At 40.9% G+C, this 20043-nt stretch overlaps 2 long non-coding RNA genes across 2 annotated transcripts; both read right to left on the bottom strand.

Moving 5' to 3' along the window:
* Positions 1 to 4987: 4987 nt before the first annotated feature.
* Positions 4988 to 10822, bottom strand: LOC120441772. Its single transcript, XR_005614263.1, has 2 exons — positions 10286 to 10822; positions 4988 to 6479 (listed from the first exon to the last, which is right to left on the bottom strand). It is a non-coding gene; the product is annotated as an uncharacterized LOC120441772 (long non-coding RNA).
* Positions 10823 to 10941: 119 nt separating this feature from the next.
* On the bottom strand, positions 10942 to 16049 carry LOC120441773. The gene is made up of 3 exons (XR_005614264.1): positions 16013 to 16049; positions 11184 to 11259; positions 10942 to 10966 (listed from the first exon to the last, which is right to left on the bottom strand). It is a non-coding gene; the product is annotated as an uncharacterized LOC120441773 (long non-coding RNA).
* Positions 16050 to 20043: the final 3994 nt, after the last annotated feature.

Raw genomic sequence — 20043 nt, 5'->3', positions numbered from 1 at the left:
GAACACTTTGCACAGTGCTCAGTGATTTCTATCAGAACAGTTGTCTCTTATATCAAAAGCATTTTGATTCTCCTTCAGCCTCCTTGTATTTATCTCAATTTCCTCGCTGTTGTCAGGGAGAGACACATACATGAATCATGAGCTTGAAGTGGCTTCTTTATAGAAGCTCTGTTAGTAAATCATCCTGCAGTTGTGACACTACAATAATATACCTCGCTTTATAAATCTGTCACTTCTATAACATACAAAATTAAATAAATCTTTTTGTCTTATAATTTACTGTTGTGATACTGTGGAACTCTTTCTCCCCTGCTTTTTAAGGATTTCTGTGACTCCCAATAAAATTCCTTTCATCCATCACTGAACTGTAAAGTAAAAATTCATCCTAAAGACTGCAGTACACCAAAGGACATCACTAATAAACACTGATTATACAGAACCTTAAGCACACTTACTATTTCTGCCACAAAGAGACTTCTGGGTCACGTCTCTTAGTTTGGAACCTTCCTAAACAAAATGGACTACTGAATCACACACAATGACTGTTATTTTCTCTGACCAATGACTGTCTACTGTCATTGGTGAGAAACAGGAGCATCATGTGGAGATATTTTATGGTTGTAAATGAAAATATGTAATACAGAAATGCATGTAGGAAGGACGTTCTCTATTGTGGCATGCCACAAATTCATAAAAACACGAAAAAGAGCAGTTTTTTTTTCAGAAAGAGCAGCAAAATAAACTCACTAAGGAGGAGGGAAGTCCCTAAGACAGACGCAGACCTGAGCAGAGGTCAGAGGTCACAGACAGATTCCTGCCAGAGAGGCAAAGAATATTCACGTCGCTCACTTAGTGCTGAAAGTAAAGTTTCAGTCATGACTCGTGTTGGTGGTCCTAATGTTATTTACAGAGTGGTATTTGTTATCATAGTTGTCACTTCAGCATAGTGATTATCTATCAACTAAATGCAGATATTAAAAATAACCCATTCACCCCACTAAAACATGTGAAATGAACTGAACATGAAAAATGAAAATATTTAAGTGTAAAACCACTTTTGTGTTGAGTGTCAAGTCATTCCTATTTATGTAGCACATGTAAAACAATAGAAGTAGGTAAAAACAACACTGGTCCCTTATCTCAAAAGAATTTAATATTTTATTAAAGAAGGAGGGCTGTTCAGTGTTTGGTAGTTATACACACTACTCAGTTACTCATTATGTATGCTGTGGTATTGACTACTTTCTTATGAATGTAGTGAACAGGCATCAGAAAATTAGTCTTCTACCAGCACAGCAGATGTCTCTGACCATAAGACGATCCATTTATGCAGGAGTAAGATGACTGAACACGAGTATACTAAACAATGAAAACATTATAAAGGACACTAGGAGAGAAATCAGTGAATGTTTACAAGAGAATAAGAATAGCCTGGTTGAATCTGCTTTAATTTGGGATGCAGTCAAGGTGATAATGAGAGGTTGGAGTATGAAGAACTACAGGGCCAAACAGCTATAAACTGATGTCGCAAGAGAGGCGATATCCAAGTGAAAGAAGTTAAGACAGAAACTATCTGTTGTCTATCTAAAGAACAGACCCAATATAATGTCACAGAGATGGTTAATGATATTAATTTATCATCCACGTAAGTAAATCCTAAAAACTTGATTCTGTTCATCTGGACGTGTTTTCAGCAGTAGAAACATTTAATCTCTCATCTAAGTGACTTCTTCAGTCTCAGCTGACTGCAGGTTTCCCTCATTTTATAAACAGTACATATGCACAATGACTGAAACTAGCACCACTTAATGAACAATGAGCTGTGAGGTCAGTTCCTTGATCATTAATATGCAAATTATCATGTCCATTGACCAACAACGACTGATCTCATAAATGACTGTTTTATTTTCTCCCTCAAGCATTCTTTCTACAGTCTTTTTACATATGCGCTCAGTACGCATTATTTTGTTTCCTCCTCTGTCTTACCTGCCATCAAGAGGTTCCCATACCTTAGAATTCTTTTTGAAGAACTTTTTCAGTTCTCTTGATACCACAATCGGACTTAATTGTATGTTCTCATTCTTCTTAAGGTTCAATATTGTTTTGAATTCCTCTCTTACTATTTGAAGCACTCATTTGAACCAATTTCCCCTGTCGCCCGTTTCCAACTTGGCGTTCCAACCAGACTTTCATTGTCAATTCAATTCAATTCAATTCAATTCAATTTTATTTATATAGCGCCAAATCACAACAAAAGTCGCCTCAAGGCACTTTATATTGTACAGTAGATCGCACAATAATAAATACAGAGAAAACCCAACAATCATATGACCCCTATGAGCAAGCACTTTGGCGACAGTGGGAAGGAAAAACTCCCTTTAACAGGAAGAAACCTCCGACAGAACCAGGCTCAGGGAGGGGCGGGGCCATCTGCTGCGACCGGTTGGGGTGAAAGAAGGAAAACAGGATAAAGACATGCTGTGGAAGAGAGACAGAGGTTAATAACAGATATGATTCGATGCAGAGAGGTCTATTAACACATAGTGAGTGAGAAAGGTGACTGGAAAGGAAAAACTCAATGCATCATGGGAATCCCGGCAGCCTCGTCTATTGCAGCATAACTAAGGGAGGATTCAGGGTCACCTGGTCCAGCCCTAACTATATGCTTTAGCAAAAGGAAAGTTTTAAGCCTAATCTTAAAAGTAGAGATAGTGTCTGTCTCCCGAATCCAAACTGGAAGCTGGTTCCACAGAAGAGGGGCCTGAAAACTGAAGGCTCTGCCTCCCATTCTACTTTTAAATACTCTAGGAACAACAAGTAAGCCTGCAGTGTGAGAGCGAAGTGCTCTAATAGGGTGATATGGCACTACAAGGTCATTAAGATAAGATGGGGCCTGATTATTTAAGACCTTGTATGTGAGGAGCAGGATTTTGAATTCAATTCTGGATTTAACAGGAAGCCAATGAAGGGAAGCCAAAACAGGAGAAATATGCTCTCTCTTTCTAATCCCTGTCAGGACTCTTGCTGCAGCATTTTGGATTAACTGAAGGCTTTTCAGCGAGTTTTTAGGACATCCTGATAATAAAGAATTACAGTAGTCCAGCCTGGAAGTAATGAATGCATGAACTAGTTTTTCAGCATCACTCTGAGACAGGATATTTCTAATTTTAGAGATGTTGCGCAAATGGAAGAAAGCAGTCTTACATATTTGTTTAATATGTGCATTGAAGGACATGTCCTGGTCAAAATGACTCAAGGTTCCTCACAGCATTACTGGAGGCCAAGGTAATGCCATCCAGAGTAAGAATCTGCTTAGATACCATATTTCTAAGATTTTCAGGGCCGAGTACAATAACCTCAGTTTGATCTGAATTAAGAAGCAGAAAGTTAGCGGCCATCCAGGTCTTTATGTCTTTAAGACATTCATGCAGTTTAACTAATTGGTGTGTTACCTGGCTTCATGGATAGATAGAGCTGCGTGTCATCTGCATAGCAGTGAAAATGTATGTACACTATGTCTTCTAATGATGCTGCCTAAGGGAAGCATGTATAATGTAAATAGAATTGGTCCTAGCACTGAACCCTGTGGAACTCCATAATTGACCTTAGTGTGTGAAGAGGACTCTCCATTTACATGAACAAATTGGAGTCTATTAGATAGATATGATACAAACCACTGCAGCGCAGTACCTGTAATACCTACAGCATGTTCTCATCGCTCTAATAGGATATTATGGTCAACAGTATCGAACGCTGCACTGAGGTCTAGCAGGACAAGCACAGAGATGAGTCCACTGTCAGAGGCCATAAGAAGATCATTTGTAACCTTCACTAAAGCTGTTTCTGTGCTGTGATGAGCTCTGAAACCTGACTGAAACTCTTCAAATAAGCCATTCCTCTGCAGATGATCAGTTAGCTGTTTGACAACTACTCTTTCAAGGATTTTTGATATGAAAGGAAGGTTGGAGATTGGCCTATAATTAGCTAAGACAGCTGGGTCTAGAGATGCTTTTTAAGTAAAGGTTTAACTACAGCCAGCTTGAAGGCCTGTGGTACATAGCCGATTATTAGAGATAGGTTGATCATATTTAAGATCGAAGCATTAATTAATGGCAGGACTTCTTTGAGCAGTTTTGTAGGAATGGGGTCTAAAAGACACGTTGATGGTTTGGAGGAAGTAATTATTGAAGTTAACTCAGAAAGATCAATTGGAGAAAAAGAGTCTAACTTAACATCGATGGTACTAAAAGTAGCTGTAGATAATATTACATCTGTGGGATGATTATTGGTAATTTTTTCTCTAATGATAAAAATTTTATTTGTGAAGAAGTTCATGAAGTCATTACTAGTTAACGTTAAAGGGATTGTTGGTTCAACAGAGCTCTGACTGTTTGTCAGCCTGGCTACAGTGCTGAAGAGAAACCTGGGGTTGTTCTTATTTTCTTCAATCAGTTGTCGTCAATTCATTCATTTTAGTCCAGTCACAAGCCAGCTTATGCCAACTGCCGTCTACCTTCTTCCTCCAAAATTAAGCCAGCCTCCACGAGAGCTTCTCTAGCTAGCTAGGTCACACCTGCTTCCAGCATCTCACCCTGATAGAAACTCCGTGATGAAGCTGGAACTCTTTCCAAACACAGGAAACAGATCAGGGAGCAGAGACCCACGTGGTTCACGCTGATCTCACCTATGATCCGGGAGACAAGGGTGGGCAGATCGATGCAAATACTGATCCAAATATTTGTAGAGGAACCAGAGGAAAAGGCAATGGTGCTCTAAAAAGAATTGCGACTAAAATTCTTTATGTTTCTTCAAGCATTTTCACCTATAATTTGAGGGACTTCTTCAGTTCTGAGACCAATTGATGGAGATCCCAGATTTTAAGCTCCAGTGGAATTGTTACCTTTGGAGAGTCATTTACAAAAGTTGAAAGAGTAACCTTTACCTCAAGAAAAAACAAAAAGAAGAAAAAAAACTCCTGCACAATAAGAATATAGAAACTGATTTATTCATTTGACTACTGAAAAAAAAATGTTTTAAAGGGTTTCTTTAGCATCTTTATCACGGTCAGTTTTGCAGTTTTTTGGGTTTTTTTGCTGACAGAGACATCACTCATGTCCCTCACACTAAACAATTAAAGAACCAATTAGAAATAAGCCCTGAGCTGACGAACAACAACAGAGTGCTCTGAGAACAGTTCTTTGATGCTTTATCCAAATTTTCCCTCTGCAGACCAACACTATATATATGAATGTGTTCTTTGCTTGATTAAATAAAGCATGAATAGACTCACTGCTCCACCTTGTGGTATAAATTTCTTTATAAATGCTTGCGTTGAAATGCAGCCAAAGCCAATTCAGATTCAAACAGAATTTTAAAAAGTAAAATAGAAATAAAGACTTCAAAAACAATGAAAATATGAAACTAGAAAAATATTGAACAACTTATTAGATTATTGGAGTGTTCTTCTTTAAACATGAAGTTCGAACTTTTGCTGTAATAGTAACTGGACATAAAAGATATTTCTATAGAATTATATTACAAGTACTACTACTAAACACTATTGTTTCCTGAAGGAAAATTTGAAATATTTGAATGTAACAGGGATAACATTTTAGAGCAATAAAATTTCCCACGCGTGGGACTAATAAAGGTTATCTTATCTCATTAAGAAAAATTAAAAGACAGAAAATTGATGTGCATATCTATACTAACAACTTGACAAATTAAACATTCAGGATTATTCACTGCAGGTCCAGAAATCAGAGCTTCGCCATCAGATCCAAGTCTGACATCAGCTGACACTCTTTATAGGAAATTCCATCTGAACTCTGTGGAGCCTGATCTCAAGGTTTTTAAGTCTGACCCTAAAACCAGAAGAGGATCTTTCTGTCTCTGCAGATTCATTGTGATCCATTTATGGGAATGATTTCATGATCACGCTGATGTTTGCACAGAGCAGACAATGAAGTGAATGTTTTTGCACACTGGTAACAGTGAAACAGTTTATTTACAGCGTGGGATCGTTTGTGTTCGGAGTATGTAGTGAGATTCTTAAAACTCTTGTCACACTGGTCACAGCTGAAGTTCCCTTCAATGTGTCTGTTTTCATGTTTGTTACGAGTTCCTGGTTGTGAAAAGCTTCTGTCACAGTGTTTGCACTTGTATGGTTTCTCTCTTGTGTGGACGCGTTTATGACTTTTAACCTCACCTGCAGTGGTGAAGGATGACCCACACTGGTCACAAATGTGCTTTTTAACCCCACTGTGGAAGATTTCGTGTTTTTTTAAATCACTTGGTGTGGGGAATCCTTTCCCACATTCTTTGCAGTAGTTCATTTTGTCTCCAGTGTGTCTGCGTTGATGCATTTTTAGGTTTCGTTGCTGATTAAAAGTATTTCCACAAAGGTCACAGCGAAACTCTTTCCCACCACCACAGTGACGACAGGGTTGAGAACTGGATCCATCTGTGTCGCTCTGCTTCTAAACAAAGACACAAAGACAGTGTAAGTCAGGGAATTCCTTCAACATTTTTATCCTGAACGTTGCAGTGTTGAGATCTGTTCTTTATTTGGAAATTAAAATATTTATTTTACAAGGTATAGAGGGTTTTCTCTACAGTGTATATGTCCAAGCTAAATGATCATAATTATAATATTTCTTTCAAAGTCAAAATTGAATTAAATTAAATCTGGGCCTTGTGAATCTACCTAATTGCTCTTCGTATTGAAGAAGCTTCTCGGATGAGAGGTGAAACACCTTCAAGAAGTGCAGACGCTTTTCTTTCCAAGATTCTTAGAATACCCAGTAAAAATTTTCCAACCAACAATCGCCTGTCCAATAACCAACGGGCAGGGCAATGTAATCTCTGACGGCCCCTGGCCTCATGTGGCCCCGCCTTCCTCTATGGAAATTCAAGCGTGCCAGGACTCACAGTTGATTGGCTGGCCAGGGACCCATGCCCGCCCAACTTTATGCAGATCAGAGTGTGCCAGTCCCCCACACACACACACACACACACACACACACACACACACACACACACACACACACACACACACACACACCATTGGCCGCTGTGGAATCCTTGAACACAGCGGACCAATGATGAGGCTGCCTGCATGTTGGATACAACTTTTGTTTTTCAATAGGAAGCGGGCCATGTGACACATCAAACAATGGCGTGCTTGGTTTCAATGTAACTTTATTCTTTCATGAATTATTTACAAGTTTCTCTTTGTTCACAGCCATTGACATGTTGAAGAGGTTAACACGTGAGGAGCGGATCGAAATCGTGTTGATATCTGGTGAACGCAGTAACCGGGTCACTGCAGCAGATTTCAATGCAAGACACCCTACGAGACCACCCATCTCCCATGCTACAGTCAGCAAACTGCTTGCTAAGTTTCGTGAAACTGGTTCAGTGTTGGATTTGCCAAAATGTGGACCCAATAAAACTGTCACTAATGAAGAAACATCAGTGGCTGTCCTAGCTTCATTCAGCAAGAGCCCACAGCGTAGCACTCGCCACATGTCACTGGAGAGTGGCATTAATCGAACATCCCTTCGGCGGATATTAGCTACTCACAAATGGCACCCTTACAAACTCCAGCTACTGCAGCATCTCAATGAGGATGACCCAGATCGGCGCACAGAATTTGCAGAATGGGCAAAACAAAAATTGGAACAGGACCCTCAGTTCACGCAGAAGATTTTGTTCAGTGATGAGGCAAACTTTTATGTGAATGGTGAAGTTAACAAACAAAACCACCGCTATTGGTCTGACACTAACCCACATCGGATGGATCCCTCCAAGACTGTTGGAACAACAAAAGTGATGGTTTGGTGTGGTATATGGGGTACAACGATAGTGGGTCCATTCTTCATCAATGGAAACCTCAAGGCCACTGGATATTTGAAATTGCTACATGATGATGTGTTTCCCTCTTCATGCACTGAAGCTGGCACGTTCCCCGAGTTTGTCCAGCAAGATGTTGCACCACCACATTATGGGTGCCAAGTCCGAGCATTCCTAGATGAACAGTTTCCTGGAAAGTGGATTGGTCGTCGTGGGCCAGTTGAATGGCCCCCAAGGTCTCCCGATCTGACCCCCTTAGACTTTTATCTTTGGGGTCATCTGAAGGCAATTGTCTATGGTGTGAAGATACGAGATGTGCAGCACCTGAAACTACGGATACTGGATGCCTGTGCTGGCATTTCTCCTGCGGTGTTGCTATCAGTGTGTGAGGAGTGGGAGAAGAGGGTTGCATTGACAAACACAATGGGCAGCACATTGAACACATTTTATAAGTGGTCAGAAACTTGTAAATAACTCATGAAAGAATCTTTATTCTTTCATGAGTTATTTATGAAACACTAAGCACACCATTGTTTTTCTTGTGACATTACCAATGAGTTTGATGTGTCACATGGCCCTCTTCCAATTGAAAAAAGAAAAGTTGAGTATGTTTGGGGAGTATGATTGTGTGTACATGTCTATGTATGTCTGTCCCTACGTTGGGTGAGTGCTGAGTGTTTGTATATGTGTGCATGAGGGTGGGAAAGCATGTTTGTGTCTGTGTGTGCCTGTTTGTCTGTGTCTCATATGTCAGGTCGGGTCTTAGACTCCACCTCCTGGGTACTCCCAGGCCCTCCAAGTGTGGAGGGCTATCTCCCCACACACACTCCCTGCTGGTAACTGATGCCCTCAGGGGTTGGTGCATTGGTGGTTCTTTGTGTCCAGGGCTGGGCGCTCAGGTATGCACCAGCTCACTCCAGGTGGCTACTTGGCGGGGCCTGGTGCCTGTCGCCGGTCAGGCCTCTTCCGGGCAAAGGGGCCCTCGGCCTCCGGCCTCGGGCCTGCAACTCGGTTCACTCTGGCACAGCTGGCTGCCGGCAGAGCCGGGCGGGCATGCCGGTGCAGCCCCTCTGGCTTCTGCTCCATGGCTACTGGGTGACCCCTGCCTGGGGATCTCCTCAGCCCTTCCCAGGAAGGTGGCACGGATGCCCCTCCGTGGTACTCCTTGGGCTCTCGCACTCTGGGGCCTCTGGATGTCTGGAGCCTGGATCTCCTCCATGCCTGCTTCATGCCCTGGGGACGGGGCTATGGGCCTCCACACCCTCTAGCAGACCGTTACATGGGGAAACCTTTTGAATACAAGCGCTGATCCACACAGGTGTGCACACGGGTGTTCACTGTTCGTGAGACATAAACTACACCTTTCTTAGCTGCTACTTCAAAGCACATTGTGCGCTGTCTGTCCTGTGTGCTGCACAACAACTTTCAATATTTAGTATATACTGCTGTTCACACTTAGCTAGATTAACGTGATGGTGTTGTGTTTAGTATGTTGCTTTGTTTTTGTTTGGTTTTTTTTGCTTGTCTTCTTCTTTTCTCTCAACAGGTGATCCAGGAGATTTTTTTTTTTCTTTCTCTTTGTCTTTGTAAGTGCCCTTTCTCACTGTCCCTTTTCCTTCTGTTTTTCTTTTCCTTCCTCTCTTTCTTTCTCCCTTTCCTATCCCCCAGTCATGTCTGTCCCATCTGTAACAACTGAAAATAAAATAAATAATAACAACAAAGTTTGATCAAATGGACCAATACGGCAATGCCATGATGATCCATTTGGCAGAATAAATCCATTTGGTATCCTTGTTGGTCTTCAGACAACAATTCTGACGACTAAAGAACCAAATGGGACAGACAAAAAAAAACAAAAAAACAAACAAAACAAAAACAAAAGTTGTATCCAAGATGTCTGACTTCTAAATGGCCACCATGGTCACCACCCATCTTGAGGAGTTTGCCCCCTCACATATACTAATGTGCCACAAACAGGACTTTAATATCACCAACCATTCCCATGTTATCATGGTGTATCCATATAAATGGCCCACCCTGTCTTTACATGTAACATTGTTATGAAAAAAATGTCAAAAGGAACCACTGGCCCCTGTGCATCTTCATTTTATAAAATTTGGCCCTCTTTACAAAAGGTTTGGACACCCGTGCTGTGCATAAAGTTTTTATGTCACATTGAGATTTGAAAGTTACAAATAATTTCAATAATGAATCAGAACAAGTGCAACTGTAAATCCTCAAATGTGGATACAAAGTTACAGTAATCATTGTTTTTAGTTTGATGACTTATTATGTTCTTTACTGACTTTTTCAAAATTCTAGTAGATGCCATTCAGTCCAGTAGAATTACTAACATGCGAACATAATTTAATGAGCAGAGTTGATCCAAACAGTCAGCCTTAAATAAGAAGATAAAAATATAAATACATACCTCACAGTAACTGCACCTGTAGAGTTTCTTCCTGGAGTGGATCTCTTGGTGTTTTTTCAGGTAACGTGGAGCTTTAAAAGTCTTATCACACAGGTCACATTTATAAGGTCTCTCCTCAGTGTGGGTAAACATGTGGTCTTGTAACTTTGCATCTGATGTAAACACTTTGCCACACTGATCACAGAAGCAAACATTATGTCCAGTGTGAATCCGTAGGTGTCTATTTCGGCTCTCTACACAACTGAAAGTTTTTCCACAAATGTCACAGCTGTACAGCTTAATTCCAGAGTGGGTAACTTGATGACACTGTAACTGGCTACTGTGAGCAAAAGTTTTACCACACTGATCACACCTGAACGGTTTAACTCCACTGTGGATGACTTGGTGTCTTTTCAGGCTTCCAGCACGAGGAAAAGATTTTCCACACAAGTCACAGCTGTAAGCTTTAACTCCACTGTGAACGAGTTGGTGTGTTTTTAAGTGTCCAGTCTGGGTAAAAGATCTTCCACACAAGTCACAGTTGTACACTTTAACTCCACTGTGGATGAGTTGGTGTGTTTTTAAGTGTTCAGAACAAGCAAAACCCTTCCCACACTCATCACAGCTGTATTTTTTCTCTCCCTTTCTTCTGTGAGGTTTGTCGGCCTCCTGAGAGCGCTGACTTCTCGCTCCATGTTGGTCCTGCAGTGACAGAGATACAAACAGAGGCAGTGAGTGAAATGCAGTCGTGGAACAAACTGAAACTCCATTAGTGGAATCAAAGTTGTCAAAGATGTCAACAAACACGTTGTAGGTGTGTTACCACCACCTTCTGGTGATATTATCACATTACGATGATGTGCTACAATGAGAGTTGTAACGTGCACACAGGTTCAATAACAGTGATATTTTTGCTCACCTTTTGGGTTGAAGTCATTGTTTCCTCTGTAGTGGCTGAGCTGAGTCTAAATGGCTCGTCTCCTGCTGATGATCAGCTGGAACACAAAATATATTTATATGAATTTCATCCTTGACAAAAAGAAGCTGAGGTGGAAAGCTCAAATCCACTCAAACTAAATGTCTTCAGTCAGTGTGTCAGCCTCCAGTTAACAACAGTGGTGAAAAACTGCACTACTGAACCTCCACTGACTGAGTAACTGTAGTTTGGTGCTTCATTTGAACCTCATAGATTTAATTTAAAGAAAAGGAAGAAAAAAGCACTACAAAACAGAAGGTGAGCTGATAGTAAGAGGGTCATCATCTCAGACTGCATCAGGATTCTCAGACCATGTCATGGTTCACTTGATCCCTGCAAATAGGCACAAACTGAAACTCTCTAAAGCTTTTGTGAAGACACTGAAGCATCGGACTGATGAGGCTGTGGAGAATCTGCAGGTGTGTCTGGACTACACCGACTGGGAGGTTTTCAGGATTGTTACCAACAGTTTGGATTATTATAGAGATGCTGTGACGTCCTGTGACATCAGCTTCTATGAGGACAGCTGCATAGCATCACACACCAGGGTGAGTTAGAATAATGACCAGCTCTAGTTCTCTGATGTATTCAATGGGCTATGAAGCTGAAGACATGATTACTTCAATGAACCTGACCGAAAAGGAGGCGAGTGAGTACCACACTCTCAAAAACAAACTTAAGGCACACTTTGTAGTCAGAAGAAACATTATCTTTTAACGTGAAAAATTCAACCGAAGGCAGCAAGAAGTGGGAGAGACGGCAGATCGGTTTATTACATCCCTATATGCCTTGGCGGCGCATTGTGACTACGGGGCGCTGTACAGTGAAATGATAATTGACAGACTCGTTGTCGGAATGAGAGACAAGAGGCTCTCGGAGGAACTGCAAGTGGATGCAGAGCTCATGTTAGAAAAAGCAGTGATAGGGATTCCCCAAAGTGAGCTTGTTAAGAAGCAGCAGGATCTTCTTAAAAACAACTTCAAGCAGGAGAATCCTTGTAACGTGGACATCATTAGCAAATATAAAACATTTCAAACCAAAAAAGACCGTGCCACAAAACACAGAGAGGAACGTGAAACATGACACAAGGCAATGCAATCGATGTGGAAAGACAACACCTCACAGCAAAAACCTGTGCCCAGCCAAAGAGGTAGTCTGCAATCAGTGTAAAAAGAAAGGTCACTATGTAAGAGAGTGCAGGTCGGGGGTAGTGGGAGAAATATGGGCAGCAGGTGGTGACATTGAAGAGAGGGAAGTAGCACAGTAGCACGTGATAGAACTGAGGATGCATGGATGACTAAAAAAAAGTTAACTATATAGACTGTTGGCTCAAAATTGACACAAAGTTACAAAAAAAGAAGTTAGCAGTTACAGAGAAATTTACAGCTAACCTGAGTACTCCGGGCAACACTACAATACTACAATACTGTGTATGTAGTAGCAGACCTGACACAAGAGTTACTTAGCTGCCCAGCAAGTGTAGAGCTTGGGTTAGTGGACAGAGTAGAAGCAGTGTCACTCACTTCAGCTGAGGCGGTAAAGCGGCAGTTTCGGAAACTATTTAGCTGTTTAGGACAAACGGAGGGGGAATACAAAATTGAGCTTAAAGCAGATGCCAAGCCATTTACCTGTCGACCCCAAGAAGGGTCCCACTTCCCTATTGCCTAAAGTCAAAAAGGAGCTAGCTTGTATGGAAGAGTTAGGGGTAATCTCCAGAGTAGAGCAGTCTACTGACTGCTGCGCAGGAATCTTTCCAGTACCCAAACCAAACAGAGAAGAAGTGCGTGTGTTTATTGACTTGACCAAACGGAACAATTCTGTGAAAAGAGAAAGACAGATGTTGCCATCAGTTGAGCACACCCTAGGACAGCTAGAGGGCGCAAAGTTGTTCTCAAAACTCGATGCTAACTCAGAATTATGGAAAATACCTTTGTCCAAGCAGTTAGCTCTTTTCACAACCTTCATCACACCATTCGGACGGTATTGTTTCAATAGACTCTGTTTCAGCATATCTTCAGCTCCTGAGCATTTTCAAAAACGAATGTCTCAGGTCTTGGAGGGGCTGGACGAAGTTGTCTGCCAAATGGATGACATTTTGGTTAACGCTGACACACAGGCCCAGCACGACAAGAGACTAGTCGCAGTCCTTGTGTGGCTCACAAAAGCAGGTGTGATATTGAAAAGTGAGAAATGCGACTTTGCAAAAACCTTAATCAAGTTGCTTGGACAGATCATTGACAGTACAGGCGTCAAAGCAGACCCAGAAAAAGTGAACATGGTCAGCAACATGGAGGCACCCACCGATGTAAGTGAAACGAGACAATTCCTGAGAATGGTTAATCATCAAGGCAATGTTTCCCCACCAAGCAGAAAAAACACAGCTATTGAGAGAACTACTCGGTAGCAAAAACGTGCTGTTGGAGTGAGGCTCAACAAACAGTGTTTGACAGCATTAAGTCAGAACTGAGTACCTGGCACTCTACAGTCCCAAAGCACAAACAACAGTATCAGCCTTAAGCATCCTCCTATGGATTGGGAGCAGTGCTACTTCAGAAACAAGAGGATGACACAACCAAGGTAGTGACCTTCACTTCAAAAGCATCAACCCCCACACAACAAAGATATACTCAAATAGAGAAGGAAGCATTAGCCATTAGGGCTGCCACGATTAGTCGACTAGTCACGATTACTTCGACTATTAAATTTGCCGACGACTAATTTAATAGTTGACGCGTCGTTTGAAGCTTTGTAAGATCCTGAAAGACGCAGGAATAAGTAGTAGGATTTAAGAGTGTACTAACAGACTGAAACAGAAGATGACAGCACTGCATCTACAAGGATCCCAGCAGCCATTAAATGCCAAAGAAGAAGAAGGAGCAGTTTCTGGTATCATAGCGTTACAGCGATGCGACAAAGGCTGTCCAAACTAGAAGACTTCTCCAAATGCAGTCGACAAATGCGTCCTTCATTTCCCCAGATTTGAAGGATGGGTCAGGTGTATTCTTCGTGACTAATCTATCCCAGAATTCATAGCGCGGCTCAGCCAATTCCAGTTTTCAACAATGGCGGCAGCTACTTAGTTTTAATATTACTTTTATTATTCTTTCTGTGTCACAAAATAAAGTTTTCAGATATTTTCAGGTGAGAATGTAGCAGTGTAAACTTCAAATATCTGCTCGATTTATCAAGACATCACATATTGGCAAAAGTGCTCCGACGTTTTCGGAGACGTCTGTTACCCACCAGCTCAATAGCTAGCTGGCTCACTAGAGCCGGCGAGAACAGCGAACTACCACCGGCAAATCGTTTTCAAACTCCCAACGGTCTTTCGCTACTCAGGTTTAACATGATAAGTCACTTGGATACCTTAAAAATGTTACTGTTTGGTAAATCGGTTTGGCTGAGATTAAAGTTATAGTTTTTACACAGCTGAATAAACGTCAAACAGAAAACTGGTTAAACAGAAGTGTGAGATGGTAGAATTTACTCCAGTGTCCTGTTATATTTAGATAGCAAGAAGCAGGCGGCTGAGTTTTTTGAACTCCACAGAGGCAATCTGCAAATTTCATTAAAAGTTTAATAAACTGTCATCTTGTCTTTATTTTTGGTTAGCACATACCTTAAACACTATAAGCTAATGATAGTTATATTTATTAGTCCTTTATTTATTCAGGTAAAAATCTCATTGAGATTTAAAATCTCATTTCCAAGAGAGACCTGACAGATGCATGCTGGTGCAATAAGCGGTTCATTTTCGATCCAATGGATGCATGATGTGATTATTGATGTGATTATCACAAAAATAATCAGTGACTAGTCGACTATCAAAATAATCATTTTTGGCAGCCCTATTAGCCATAACCTGGGCGTGCGAGTGATTTTCTCATCAGCATCAAGTTTCATGTTGCGACAGATCACCAGCCTTTAGAACTACTTTTAGTCTCCAAGAACTTAGATGAACTACTGCCACGAGTACAAAGACTGAGAATAAGATTAATGAGGTTCTCTTTCACCATCTCACATGTCCCAGGCATACACACAGCAACTGCAGACGTGCTGCCCAGAGAGCCAGAAAGAGCGGTTTCTAACAAGACGTTAAGAGATAAAATGGACTTGTATGCACATCAGGCCTTCCTAAAACAGAGGACAGACCACAACAAATAAGACAGCAGCAAGACAGATATGAAACAATAAAACAGGTCCAACTCTACTGCAAAATCTTTTTGACTGGAGTAACAGCCAGTATTTGGTTGTAGTGGACTATTTCTCAAGATACACAGAAATACCTGAGCTGGTGAGGTGTTTTGTGTTGTGGCCTGGCAATAAAGGGACTCACTATGTTAAGATAGAGGTGTCCTTGTCTCATTAATATTGCTGCTATTATAAACCCCAGATCTACAAAAACAATGTGTTCATCCACAGCAGCTGGACAATAAAGTTTATTGTGACCCTGATACTGCAGCAGATCGCTCTGATTTCCTGTTATCACTTAAATAGAAATGAGGCTGTAGAGGTTTGGTGCAGGCAGAAAAACAGCTGCAGGGACAATGAAAAGACTTTTCTGCTCCAACTTTCTGCCAGCAAACGCTCAACTTCTCCCAGCATGCTGAGCTAATGATTAGTTGGTGTTTTTCTCCAAACACTCTCTCACTCTTCTCTCAACGTGTTGACAATAAACTGTGAACAGACACCGAGGAGAGCAGCAGAAGACCTCATTCAGGAGCTAAACTCAACATGAACTGAACTCACAGTAAAGTTAGCTCGGTGCTTACCTTTAGATGAGCCCACAAACCGAGAGAAACTCCGTGATGAAGCTGGAACTCTTTCCAAACACAGCAAACAGATCAGGGAGCAGAGACCCACGTGGTTCACGCTGATCTCAGCTACGATCCAGGAGACAAGGGTGGGCAGATCGATGCAGATATCGATCCAAACGTTGGTAGTGGTTTATGATCTATACTTTAGTTTGTTTCTCTCTTCTAAGTTCATTGCTTTACACCCGTTTCATGACAAAACAGCTTTCTCTGCTCGACCACACACACTTTGCTCCGCCCCCTTCTTCCTGCTCTCCTGTGATTTATTGTTGTGCAGTCACGTGACTCAGCAGCACATTTTAACCACATGGGGTATGTTCCAAAACTACGGAGCCGCTCTGATGACATGGTCCAAAAAATGAATAAATTGTGGCCACAAAATACTACTTCGTACAAAAGTGCCTCCATTCTCCTTTTTTCCTAACTTCTTTTCATTGCCCTTGATGCAAACGTCATCGTGGGAAGGAGGATTGCTAAGGACTCAGGAAAAGAGAAGGGCGGTGCTGAGAATTGGAACAGACTTACACACATATCTCTATAACAATGTTATTCCCGGGAGGGATTCTTATGGAGGACTGCAAGAGACACACACATGGAATTAAACAATTCTGTGCTTCAATAATGATTTGTTGTTGCTGAATAAAATATGCATTCGAAAATTAATTCACAATGTAAAGCTTGAAATTAGAACCAGCACTGAGCCCTGTAAAATTTATATATAGTGTAAGAGCAATGACTGTCCATTCACCTTAATGTACATGTCAGCTTTTGAGTACATCTTCTTATCTCCATGCACACAACAATGGGGATGGTATCACAGATACGTACAATATTGGGGGGCACAAAACTTCTGTGTTTTGAACTGCGAGAATCAAGTAAAGCTCTTAAAGTCGTTCCATTAGCTTCAGTTTGTATCATTTTAATAGTGTGGTTACACTGTTCAACACATTTAAACAATCTTAACTGAGGTTTTTGGGAACATTGGCTTTGTGTGGCCCTCTAACCCACAGAGGTAGCAAAATATCTTTTTTGAAATTTTTCAGTGGTCTGCCAGCAGAATGGTTCTCACCCACAGGAGTTTTATCAGCTGACACTGGCCTTTGATGATACATCTCAGCTGATTTGGGGCCTTTTTTTAATTTTATTTGCATGACAAGTCCAGGGTTGTCCTTTCTTCCTGGCGGCTACAAACACTTCTGCCAGCTCAGATGCCTTCACCATGGAAAATGGACTGTGATCTCGAATCCAAACCTGGAGCTCAGGGGACAACATCCTCAAATATTGTTCAAGGATGATTATGTCACCAATTTCTTGGCTAGTTTTACCTTTTGGCTGAATCCACTTTCCATATAGATTTTTAAGTCGAGCACACTTAAAAATCTTAGGGTTCTCATCATGCCTGAGTTCAAGTGAACGGAATCTTTGCCTGTAGGTCTCAGGGTTAACATCATATTTGGAAAAAATCGCAGCTTTTACTTTGTCATAATTGAGAGCCATCAATATCCATATGAACATATGCTCCTCTTGCTTTGCCCGTTAGCAGTGGTATTATCATTTTTTTCCCCAATGATATGCTAATTCAATACGTTCAAATTTATTTAGAAATGCTCAATATCATCACTATCAGTTAACTTTTCCAGTCTGGTTTCATGGAATGGAAACTGACCCGATAATGTCTGAGTGGCTTCAGCTTGAGGAGAAATAGAAATGTGAGGTTGCTCCTCACATGGTAGATCAGGTACTGCTGATGTCCTCCAACTGTAAAAGCTGGAACTGATTTTGCAATGCTTTGAATTTTTGTCCCTTGCATTTACATGCTCTTGTCTTGCTTTCTGAGCCTCCTGTTGACCCATGTGAGCTTGCAGTGTTGACATCAGATCCGACAGAGTTGGCTCCCTTTCTTCAACCTCGGTGCTCCCAACCATTTCAGAGACTCCAATTTCCTCCTCGGCAGCACCAGCTGCTTTCTCCTGAACAGTTACTCCTTTCTTGTTTTCTGCCTTTCCTCCCCAGTCCATTTTCCTTGTTTCTGGGGTGCAAAAACCTCAAAGAAAAAACAAACAAAACAACTGTCTACTGACAGATCCAACTTCTGAGACCAGTTATGAGGGACCAAGCAGCAAAGGCATAGAGGACACAGGAAAAATGTCTTCAAAATGGGGTTTCTTTATTTTAACCCTCAAAAAAAAAAAAAATTAAGGACAGAATTAAAAAATATAGTTAGCAGGTCTATAAAAGAGGTCAACTAAATATAACTCTAATTAAGCGTACAGAACTTAACACAAACTGACCTAATTACAAAGACACAAGAGGGTAGCTTTTATAGTGGTTTGGCTAAACCATATACAAAAAATTGGGGGAAACAAAACAAACACCAATACTAACTGAGCACAAAGTAAACCTAAAACACCCTTGTTTCTGATAGCACATGATTGGTCCTTGTGAGCAGGCATTTTGTTTTCAAGGTCCTCAGCTGGGATAGGCTCCAGCACCCCCCGCGACCCTGAAAAGGATAAGCGAAAGCGAATGGATGGCTGGATGGTCTTCAGCCATGCCTTTTGCCCAGACAGGAAACAGCCACCGCCCAAACCAGGTAACTAAAAGAAAGAGAAACATAATTAATATAACAGTAAACATTTTTTTTTAAAACACAATGCTATTATGTGCACGTTTCATAATATATGTGTTAGGTTTAAGTAAAATGACGAATTAATTATATTAGTGAAGCAACTGCAAACCAAACTCATAAGTGAACAAATTGACTTGTTTTACCTATGTGTGGCTGATGCCATCACACCAGTATTAGTTTTTCTTTTGTCTTATGCCAGCAATAAAACTTAGGTCTTTGAGTTCCTCCATGAGTTTGCATTTGGGTCCTTGAGAGATAGTGGCTGAAGAAGGGCAGGAGACAGATGCTGTCCAGTGTAGCAAGTGCTTTATTACCATCTTTGTTATTTTTTGTCATTTGTTATTATTATTATTATTATTATTATTATTATTATTATTATTATTATTATTATTATTATTATTATTATTATTTTACAAAAGTCAAAAACCTCAACTCCAAAGTTAACTTGGTGCAAATAAAGCTAACTGAACATAAACCAACAAAAATCAAGGTCACGTGCACTCAGATGCATGGACCTGGTCCATTCCTCTTGAACACCTGAGTTCTTCTGCTTAAGTACTCAGGTATCCAAACAATCTCTCCTCTGGACTATTCCATTCAGTAGGCAAGATAAAACATTACTATTCTCATAAACTTATGATGCTACTCTTTACTAGCAATATAACATTCTAAGGTGTAGCAAATACATATTACATCAAAACATCAATTTCTCAACAAACAATGGAAAAATGTACTTTATTAAATTACACAAATTCTCCCCCTTCTTCACCTGGACCCTTCTTGTGACATAAGACTAAACAGGAAGTGAAGCAGCAATTCCTCCATTTGCTTCTGGAGCACAGGTAAGTAAGGTGAGTTCAACAAACTAGACAAACTGAGAGTTGTAATAAATAATATCTTAACTTAACAAACTTGTGAGTGTTGATTTAAACCAAGATGGAAAAGAACCTCAATTGTCTCTTACTCCCCAGAATGATTTTTATGATGATGTATTGCCATCTGATAGTGTGTCAAATCAAGGCAGCAGGTCGAGTCATCTACTTCATCTGCACGTCTCAGGGCAGAAGCTGAAATGGTTGCCTTGCTCGAACATCAAAATTTGCTTAAAGAAAAATGCACTATTGAAGAACAGGAGGAGCGACTGAGGAGAAAGAAAGAACAACTTCAGCTTGAAGCCAATAAAGCTGCAACTGTTGCAAAATTGAATGTGCTGAGAACTGGAGTGTTGCTTCACAAAAAATTCAATGGAATGCAATCATATTCTAAAACAACAGGTAACAGGCTTGAATTTCTTGATGCGGATGCCAAAAGAATTAGGTCTGGGCATTATAGTGCTGTGTAGACTGCCAAGCTGCAGATG

Source organism: Oreochromis aureus, linkage group 9 (assembly GCF_013358895.1).
Source record: "Oreochromis aureus strain Israel breed Guangdong linkage group 9, ZZ_aureus, whole genome shotgun sequence".
Taxonomy (NCBI): Eukaryota; Metazoa; Chordata; class Actinopteri; order Cichliformes; family Cichlidae; genus Oreochromis; species Oreochromis aureus.
This window is presented reverse-complemented; position numbering and strand designations above follow the sequence as displayed.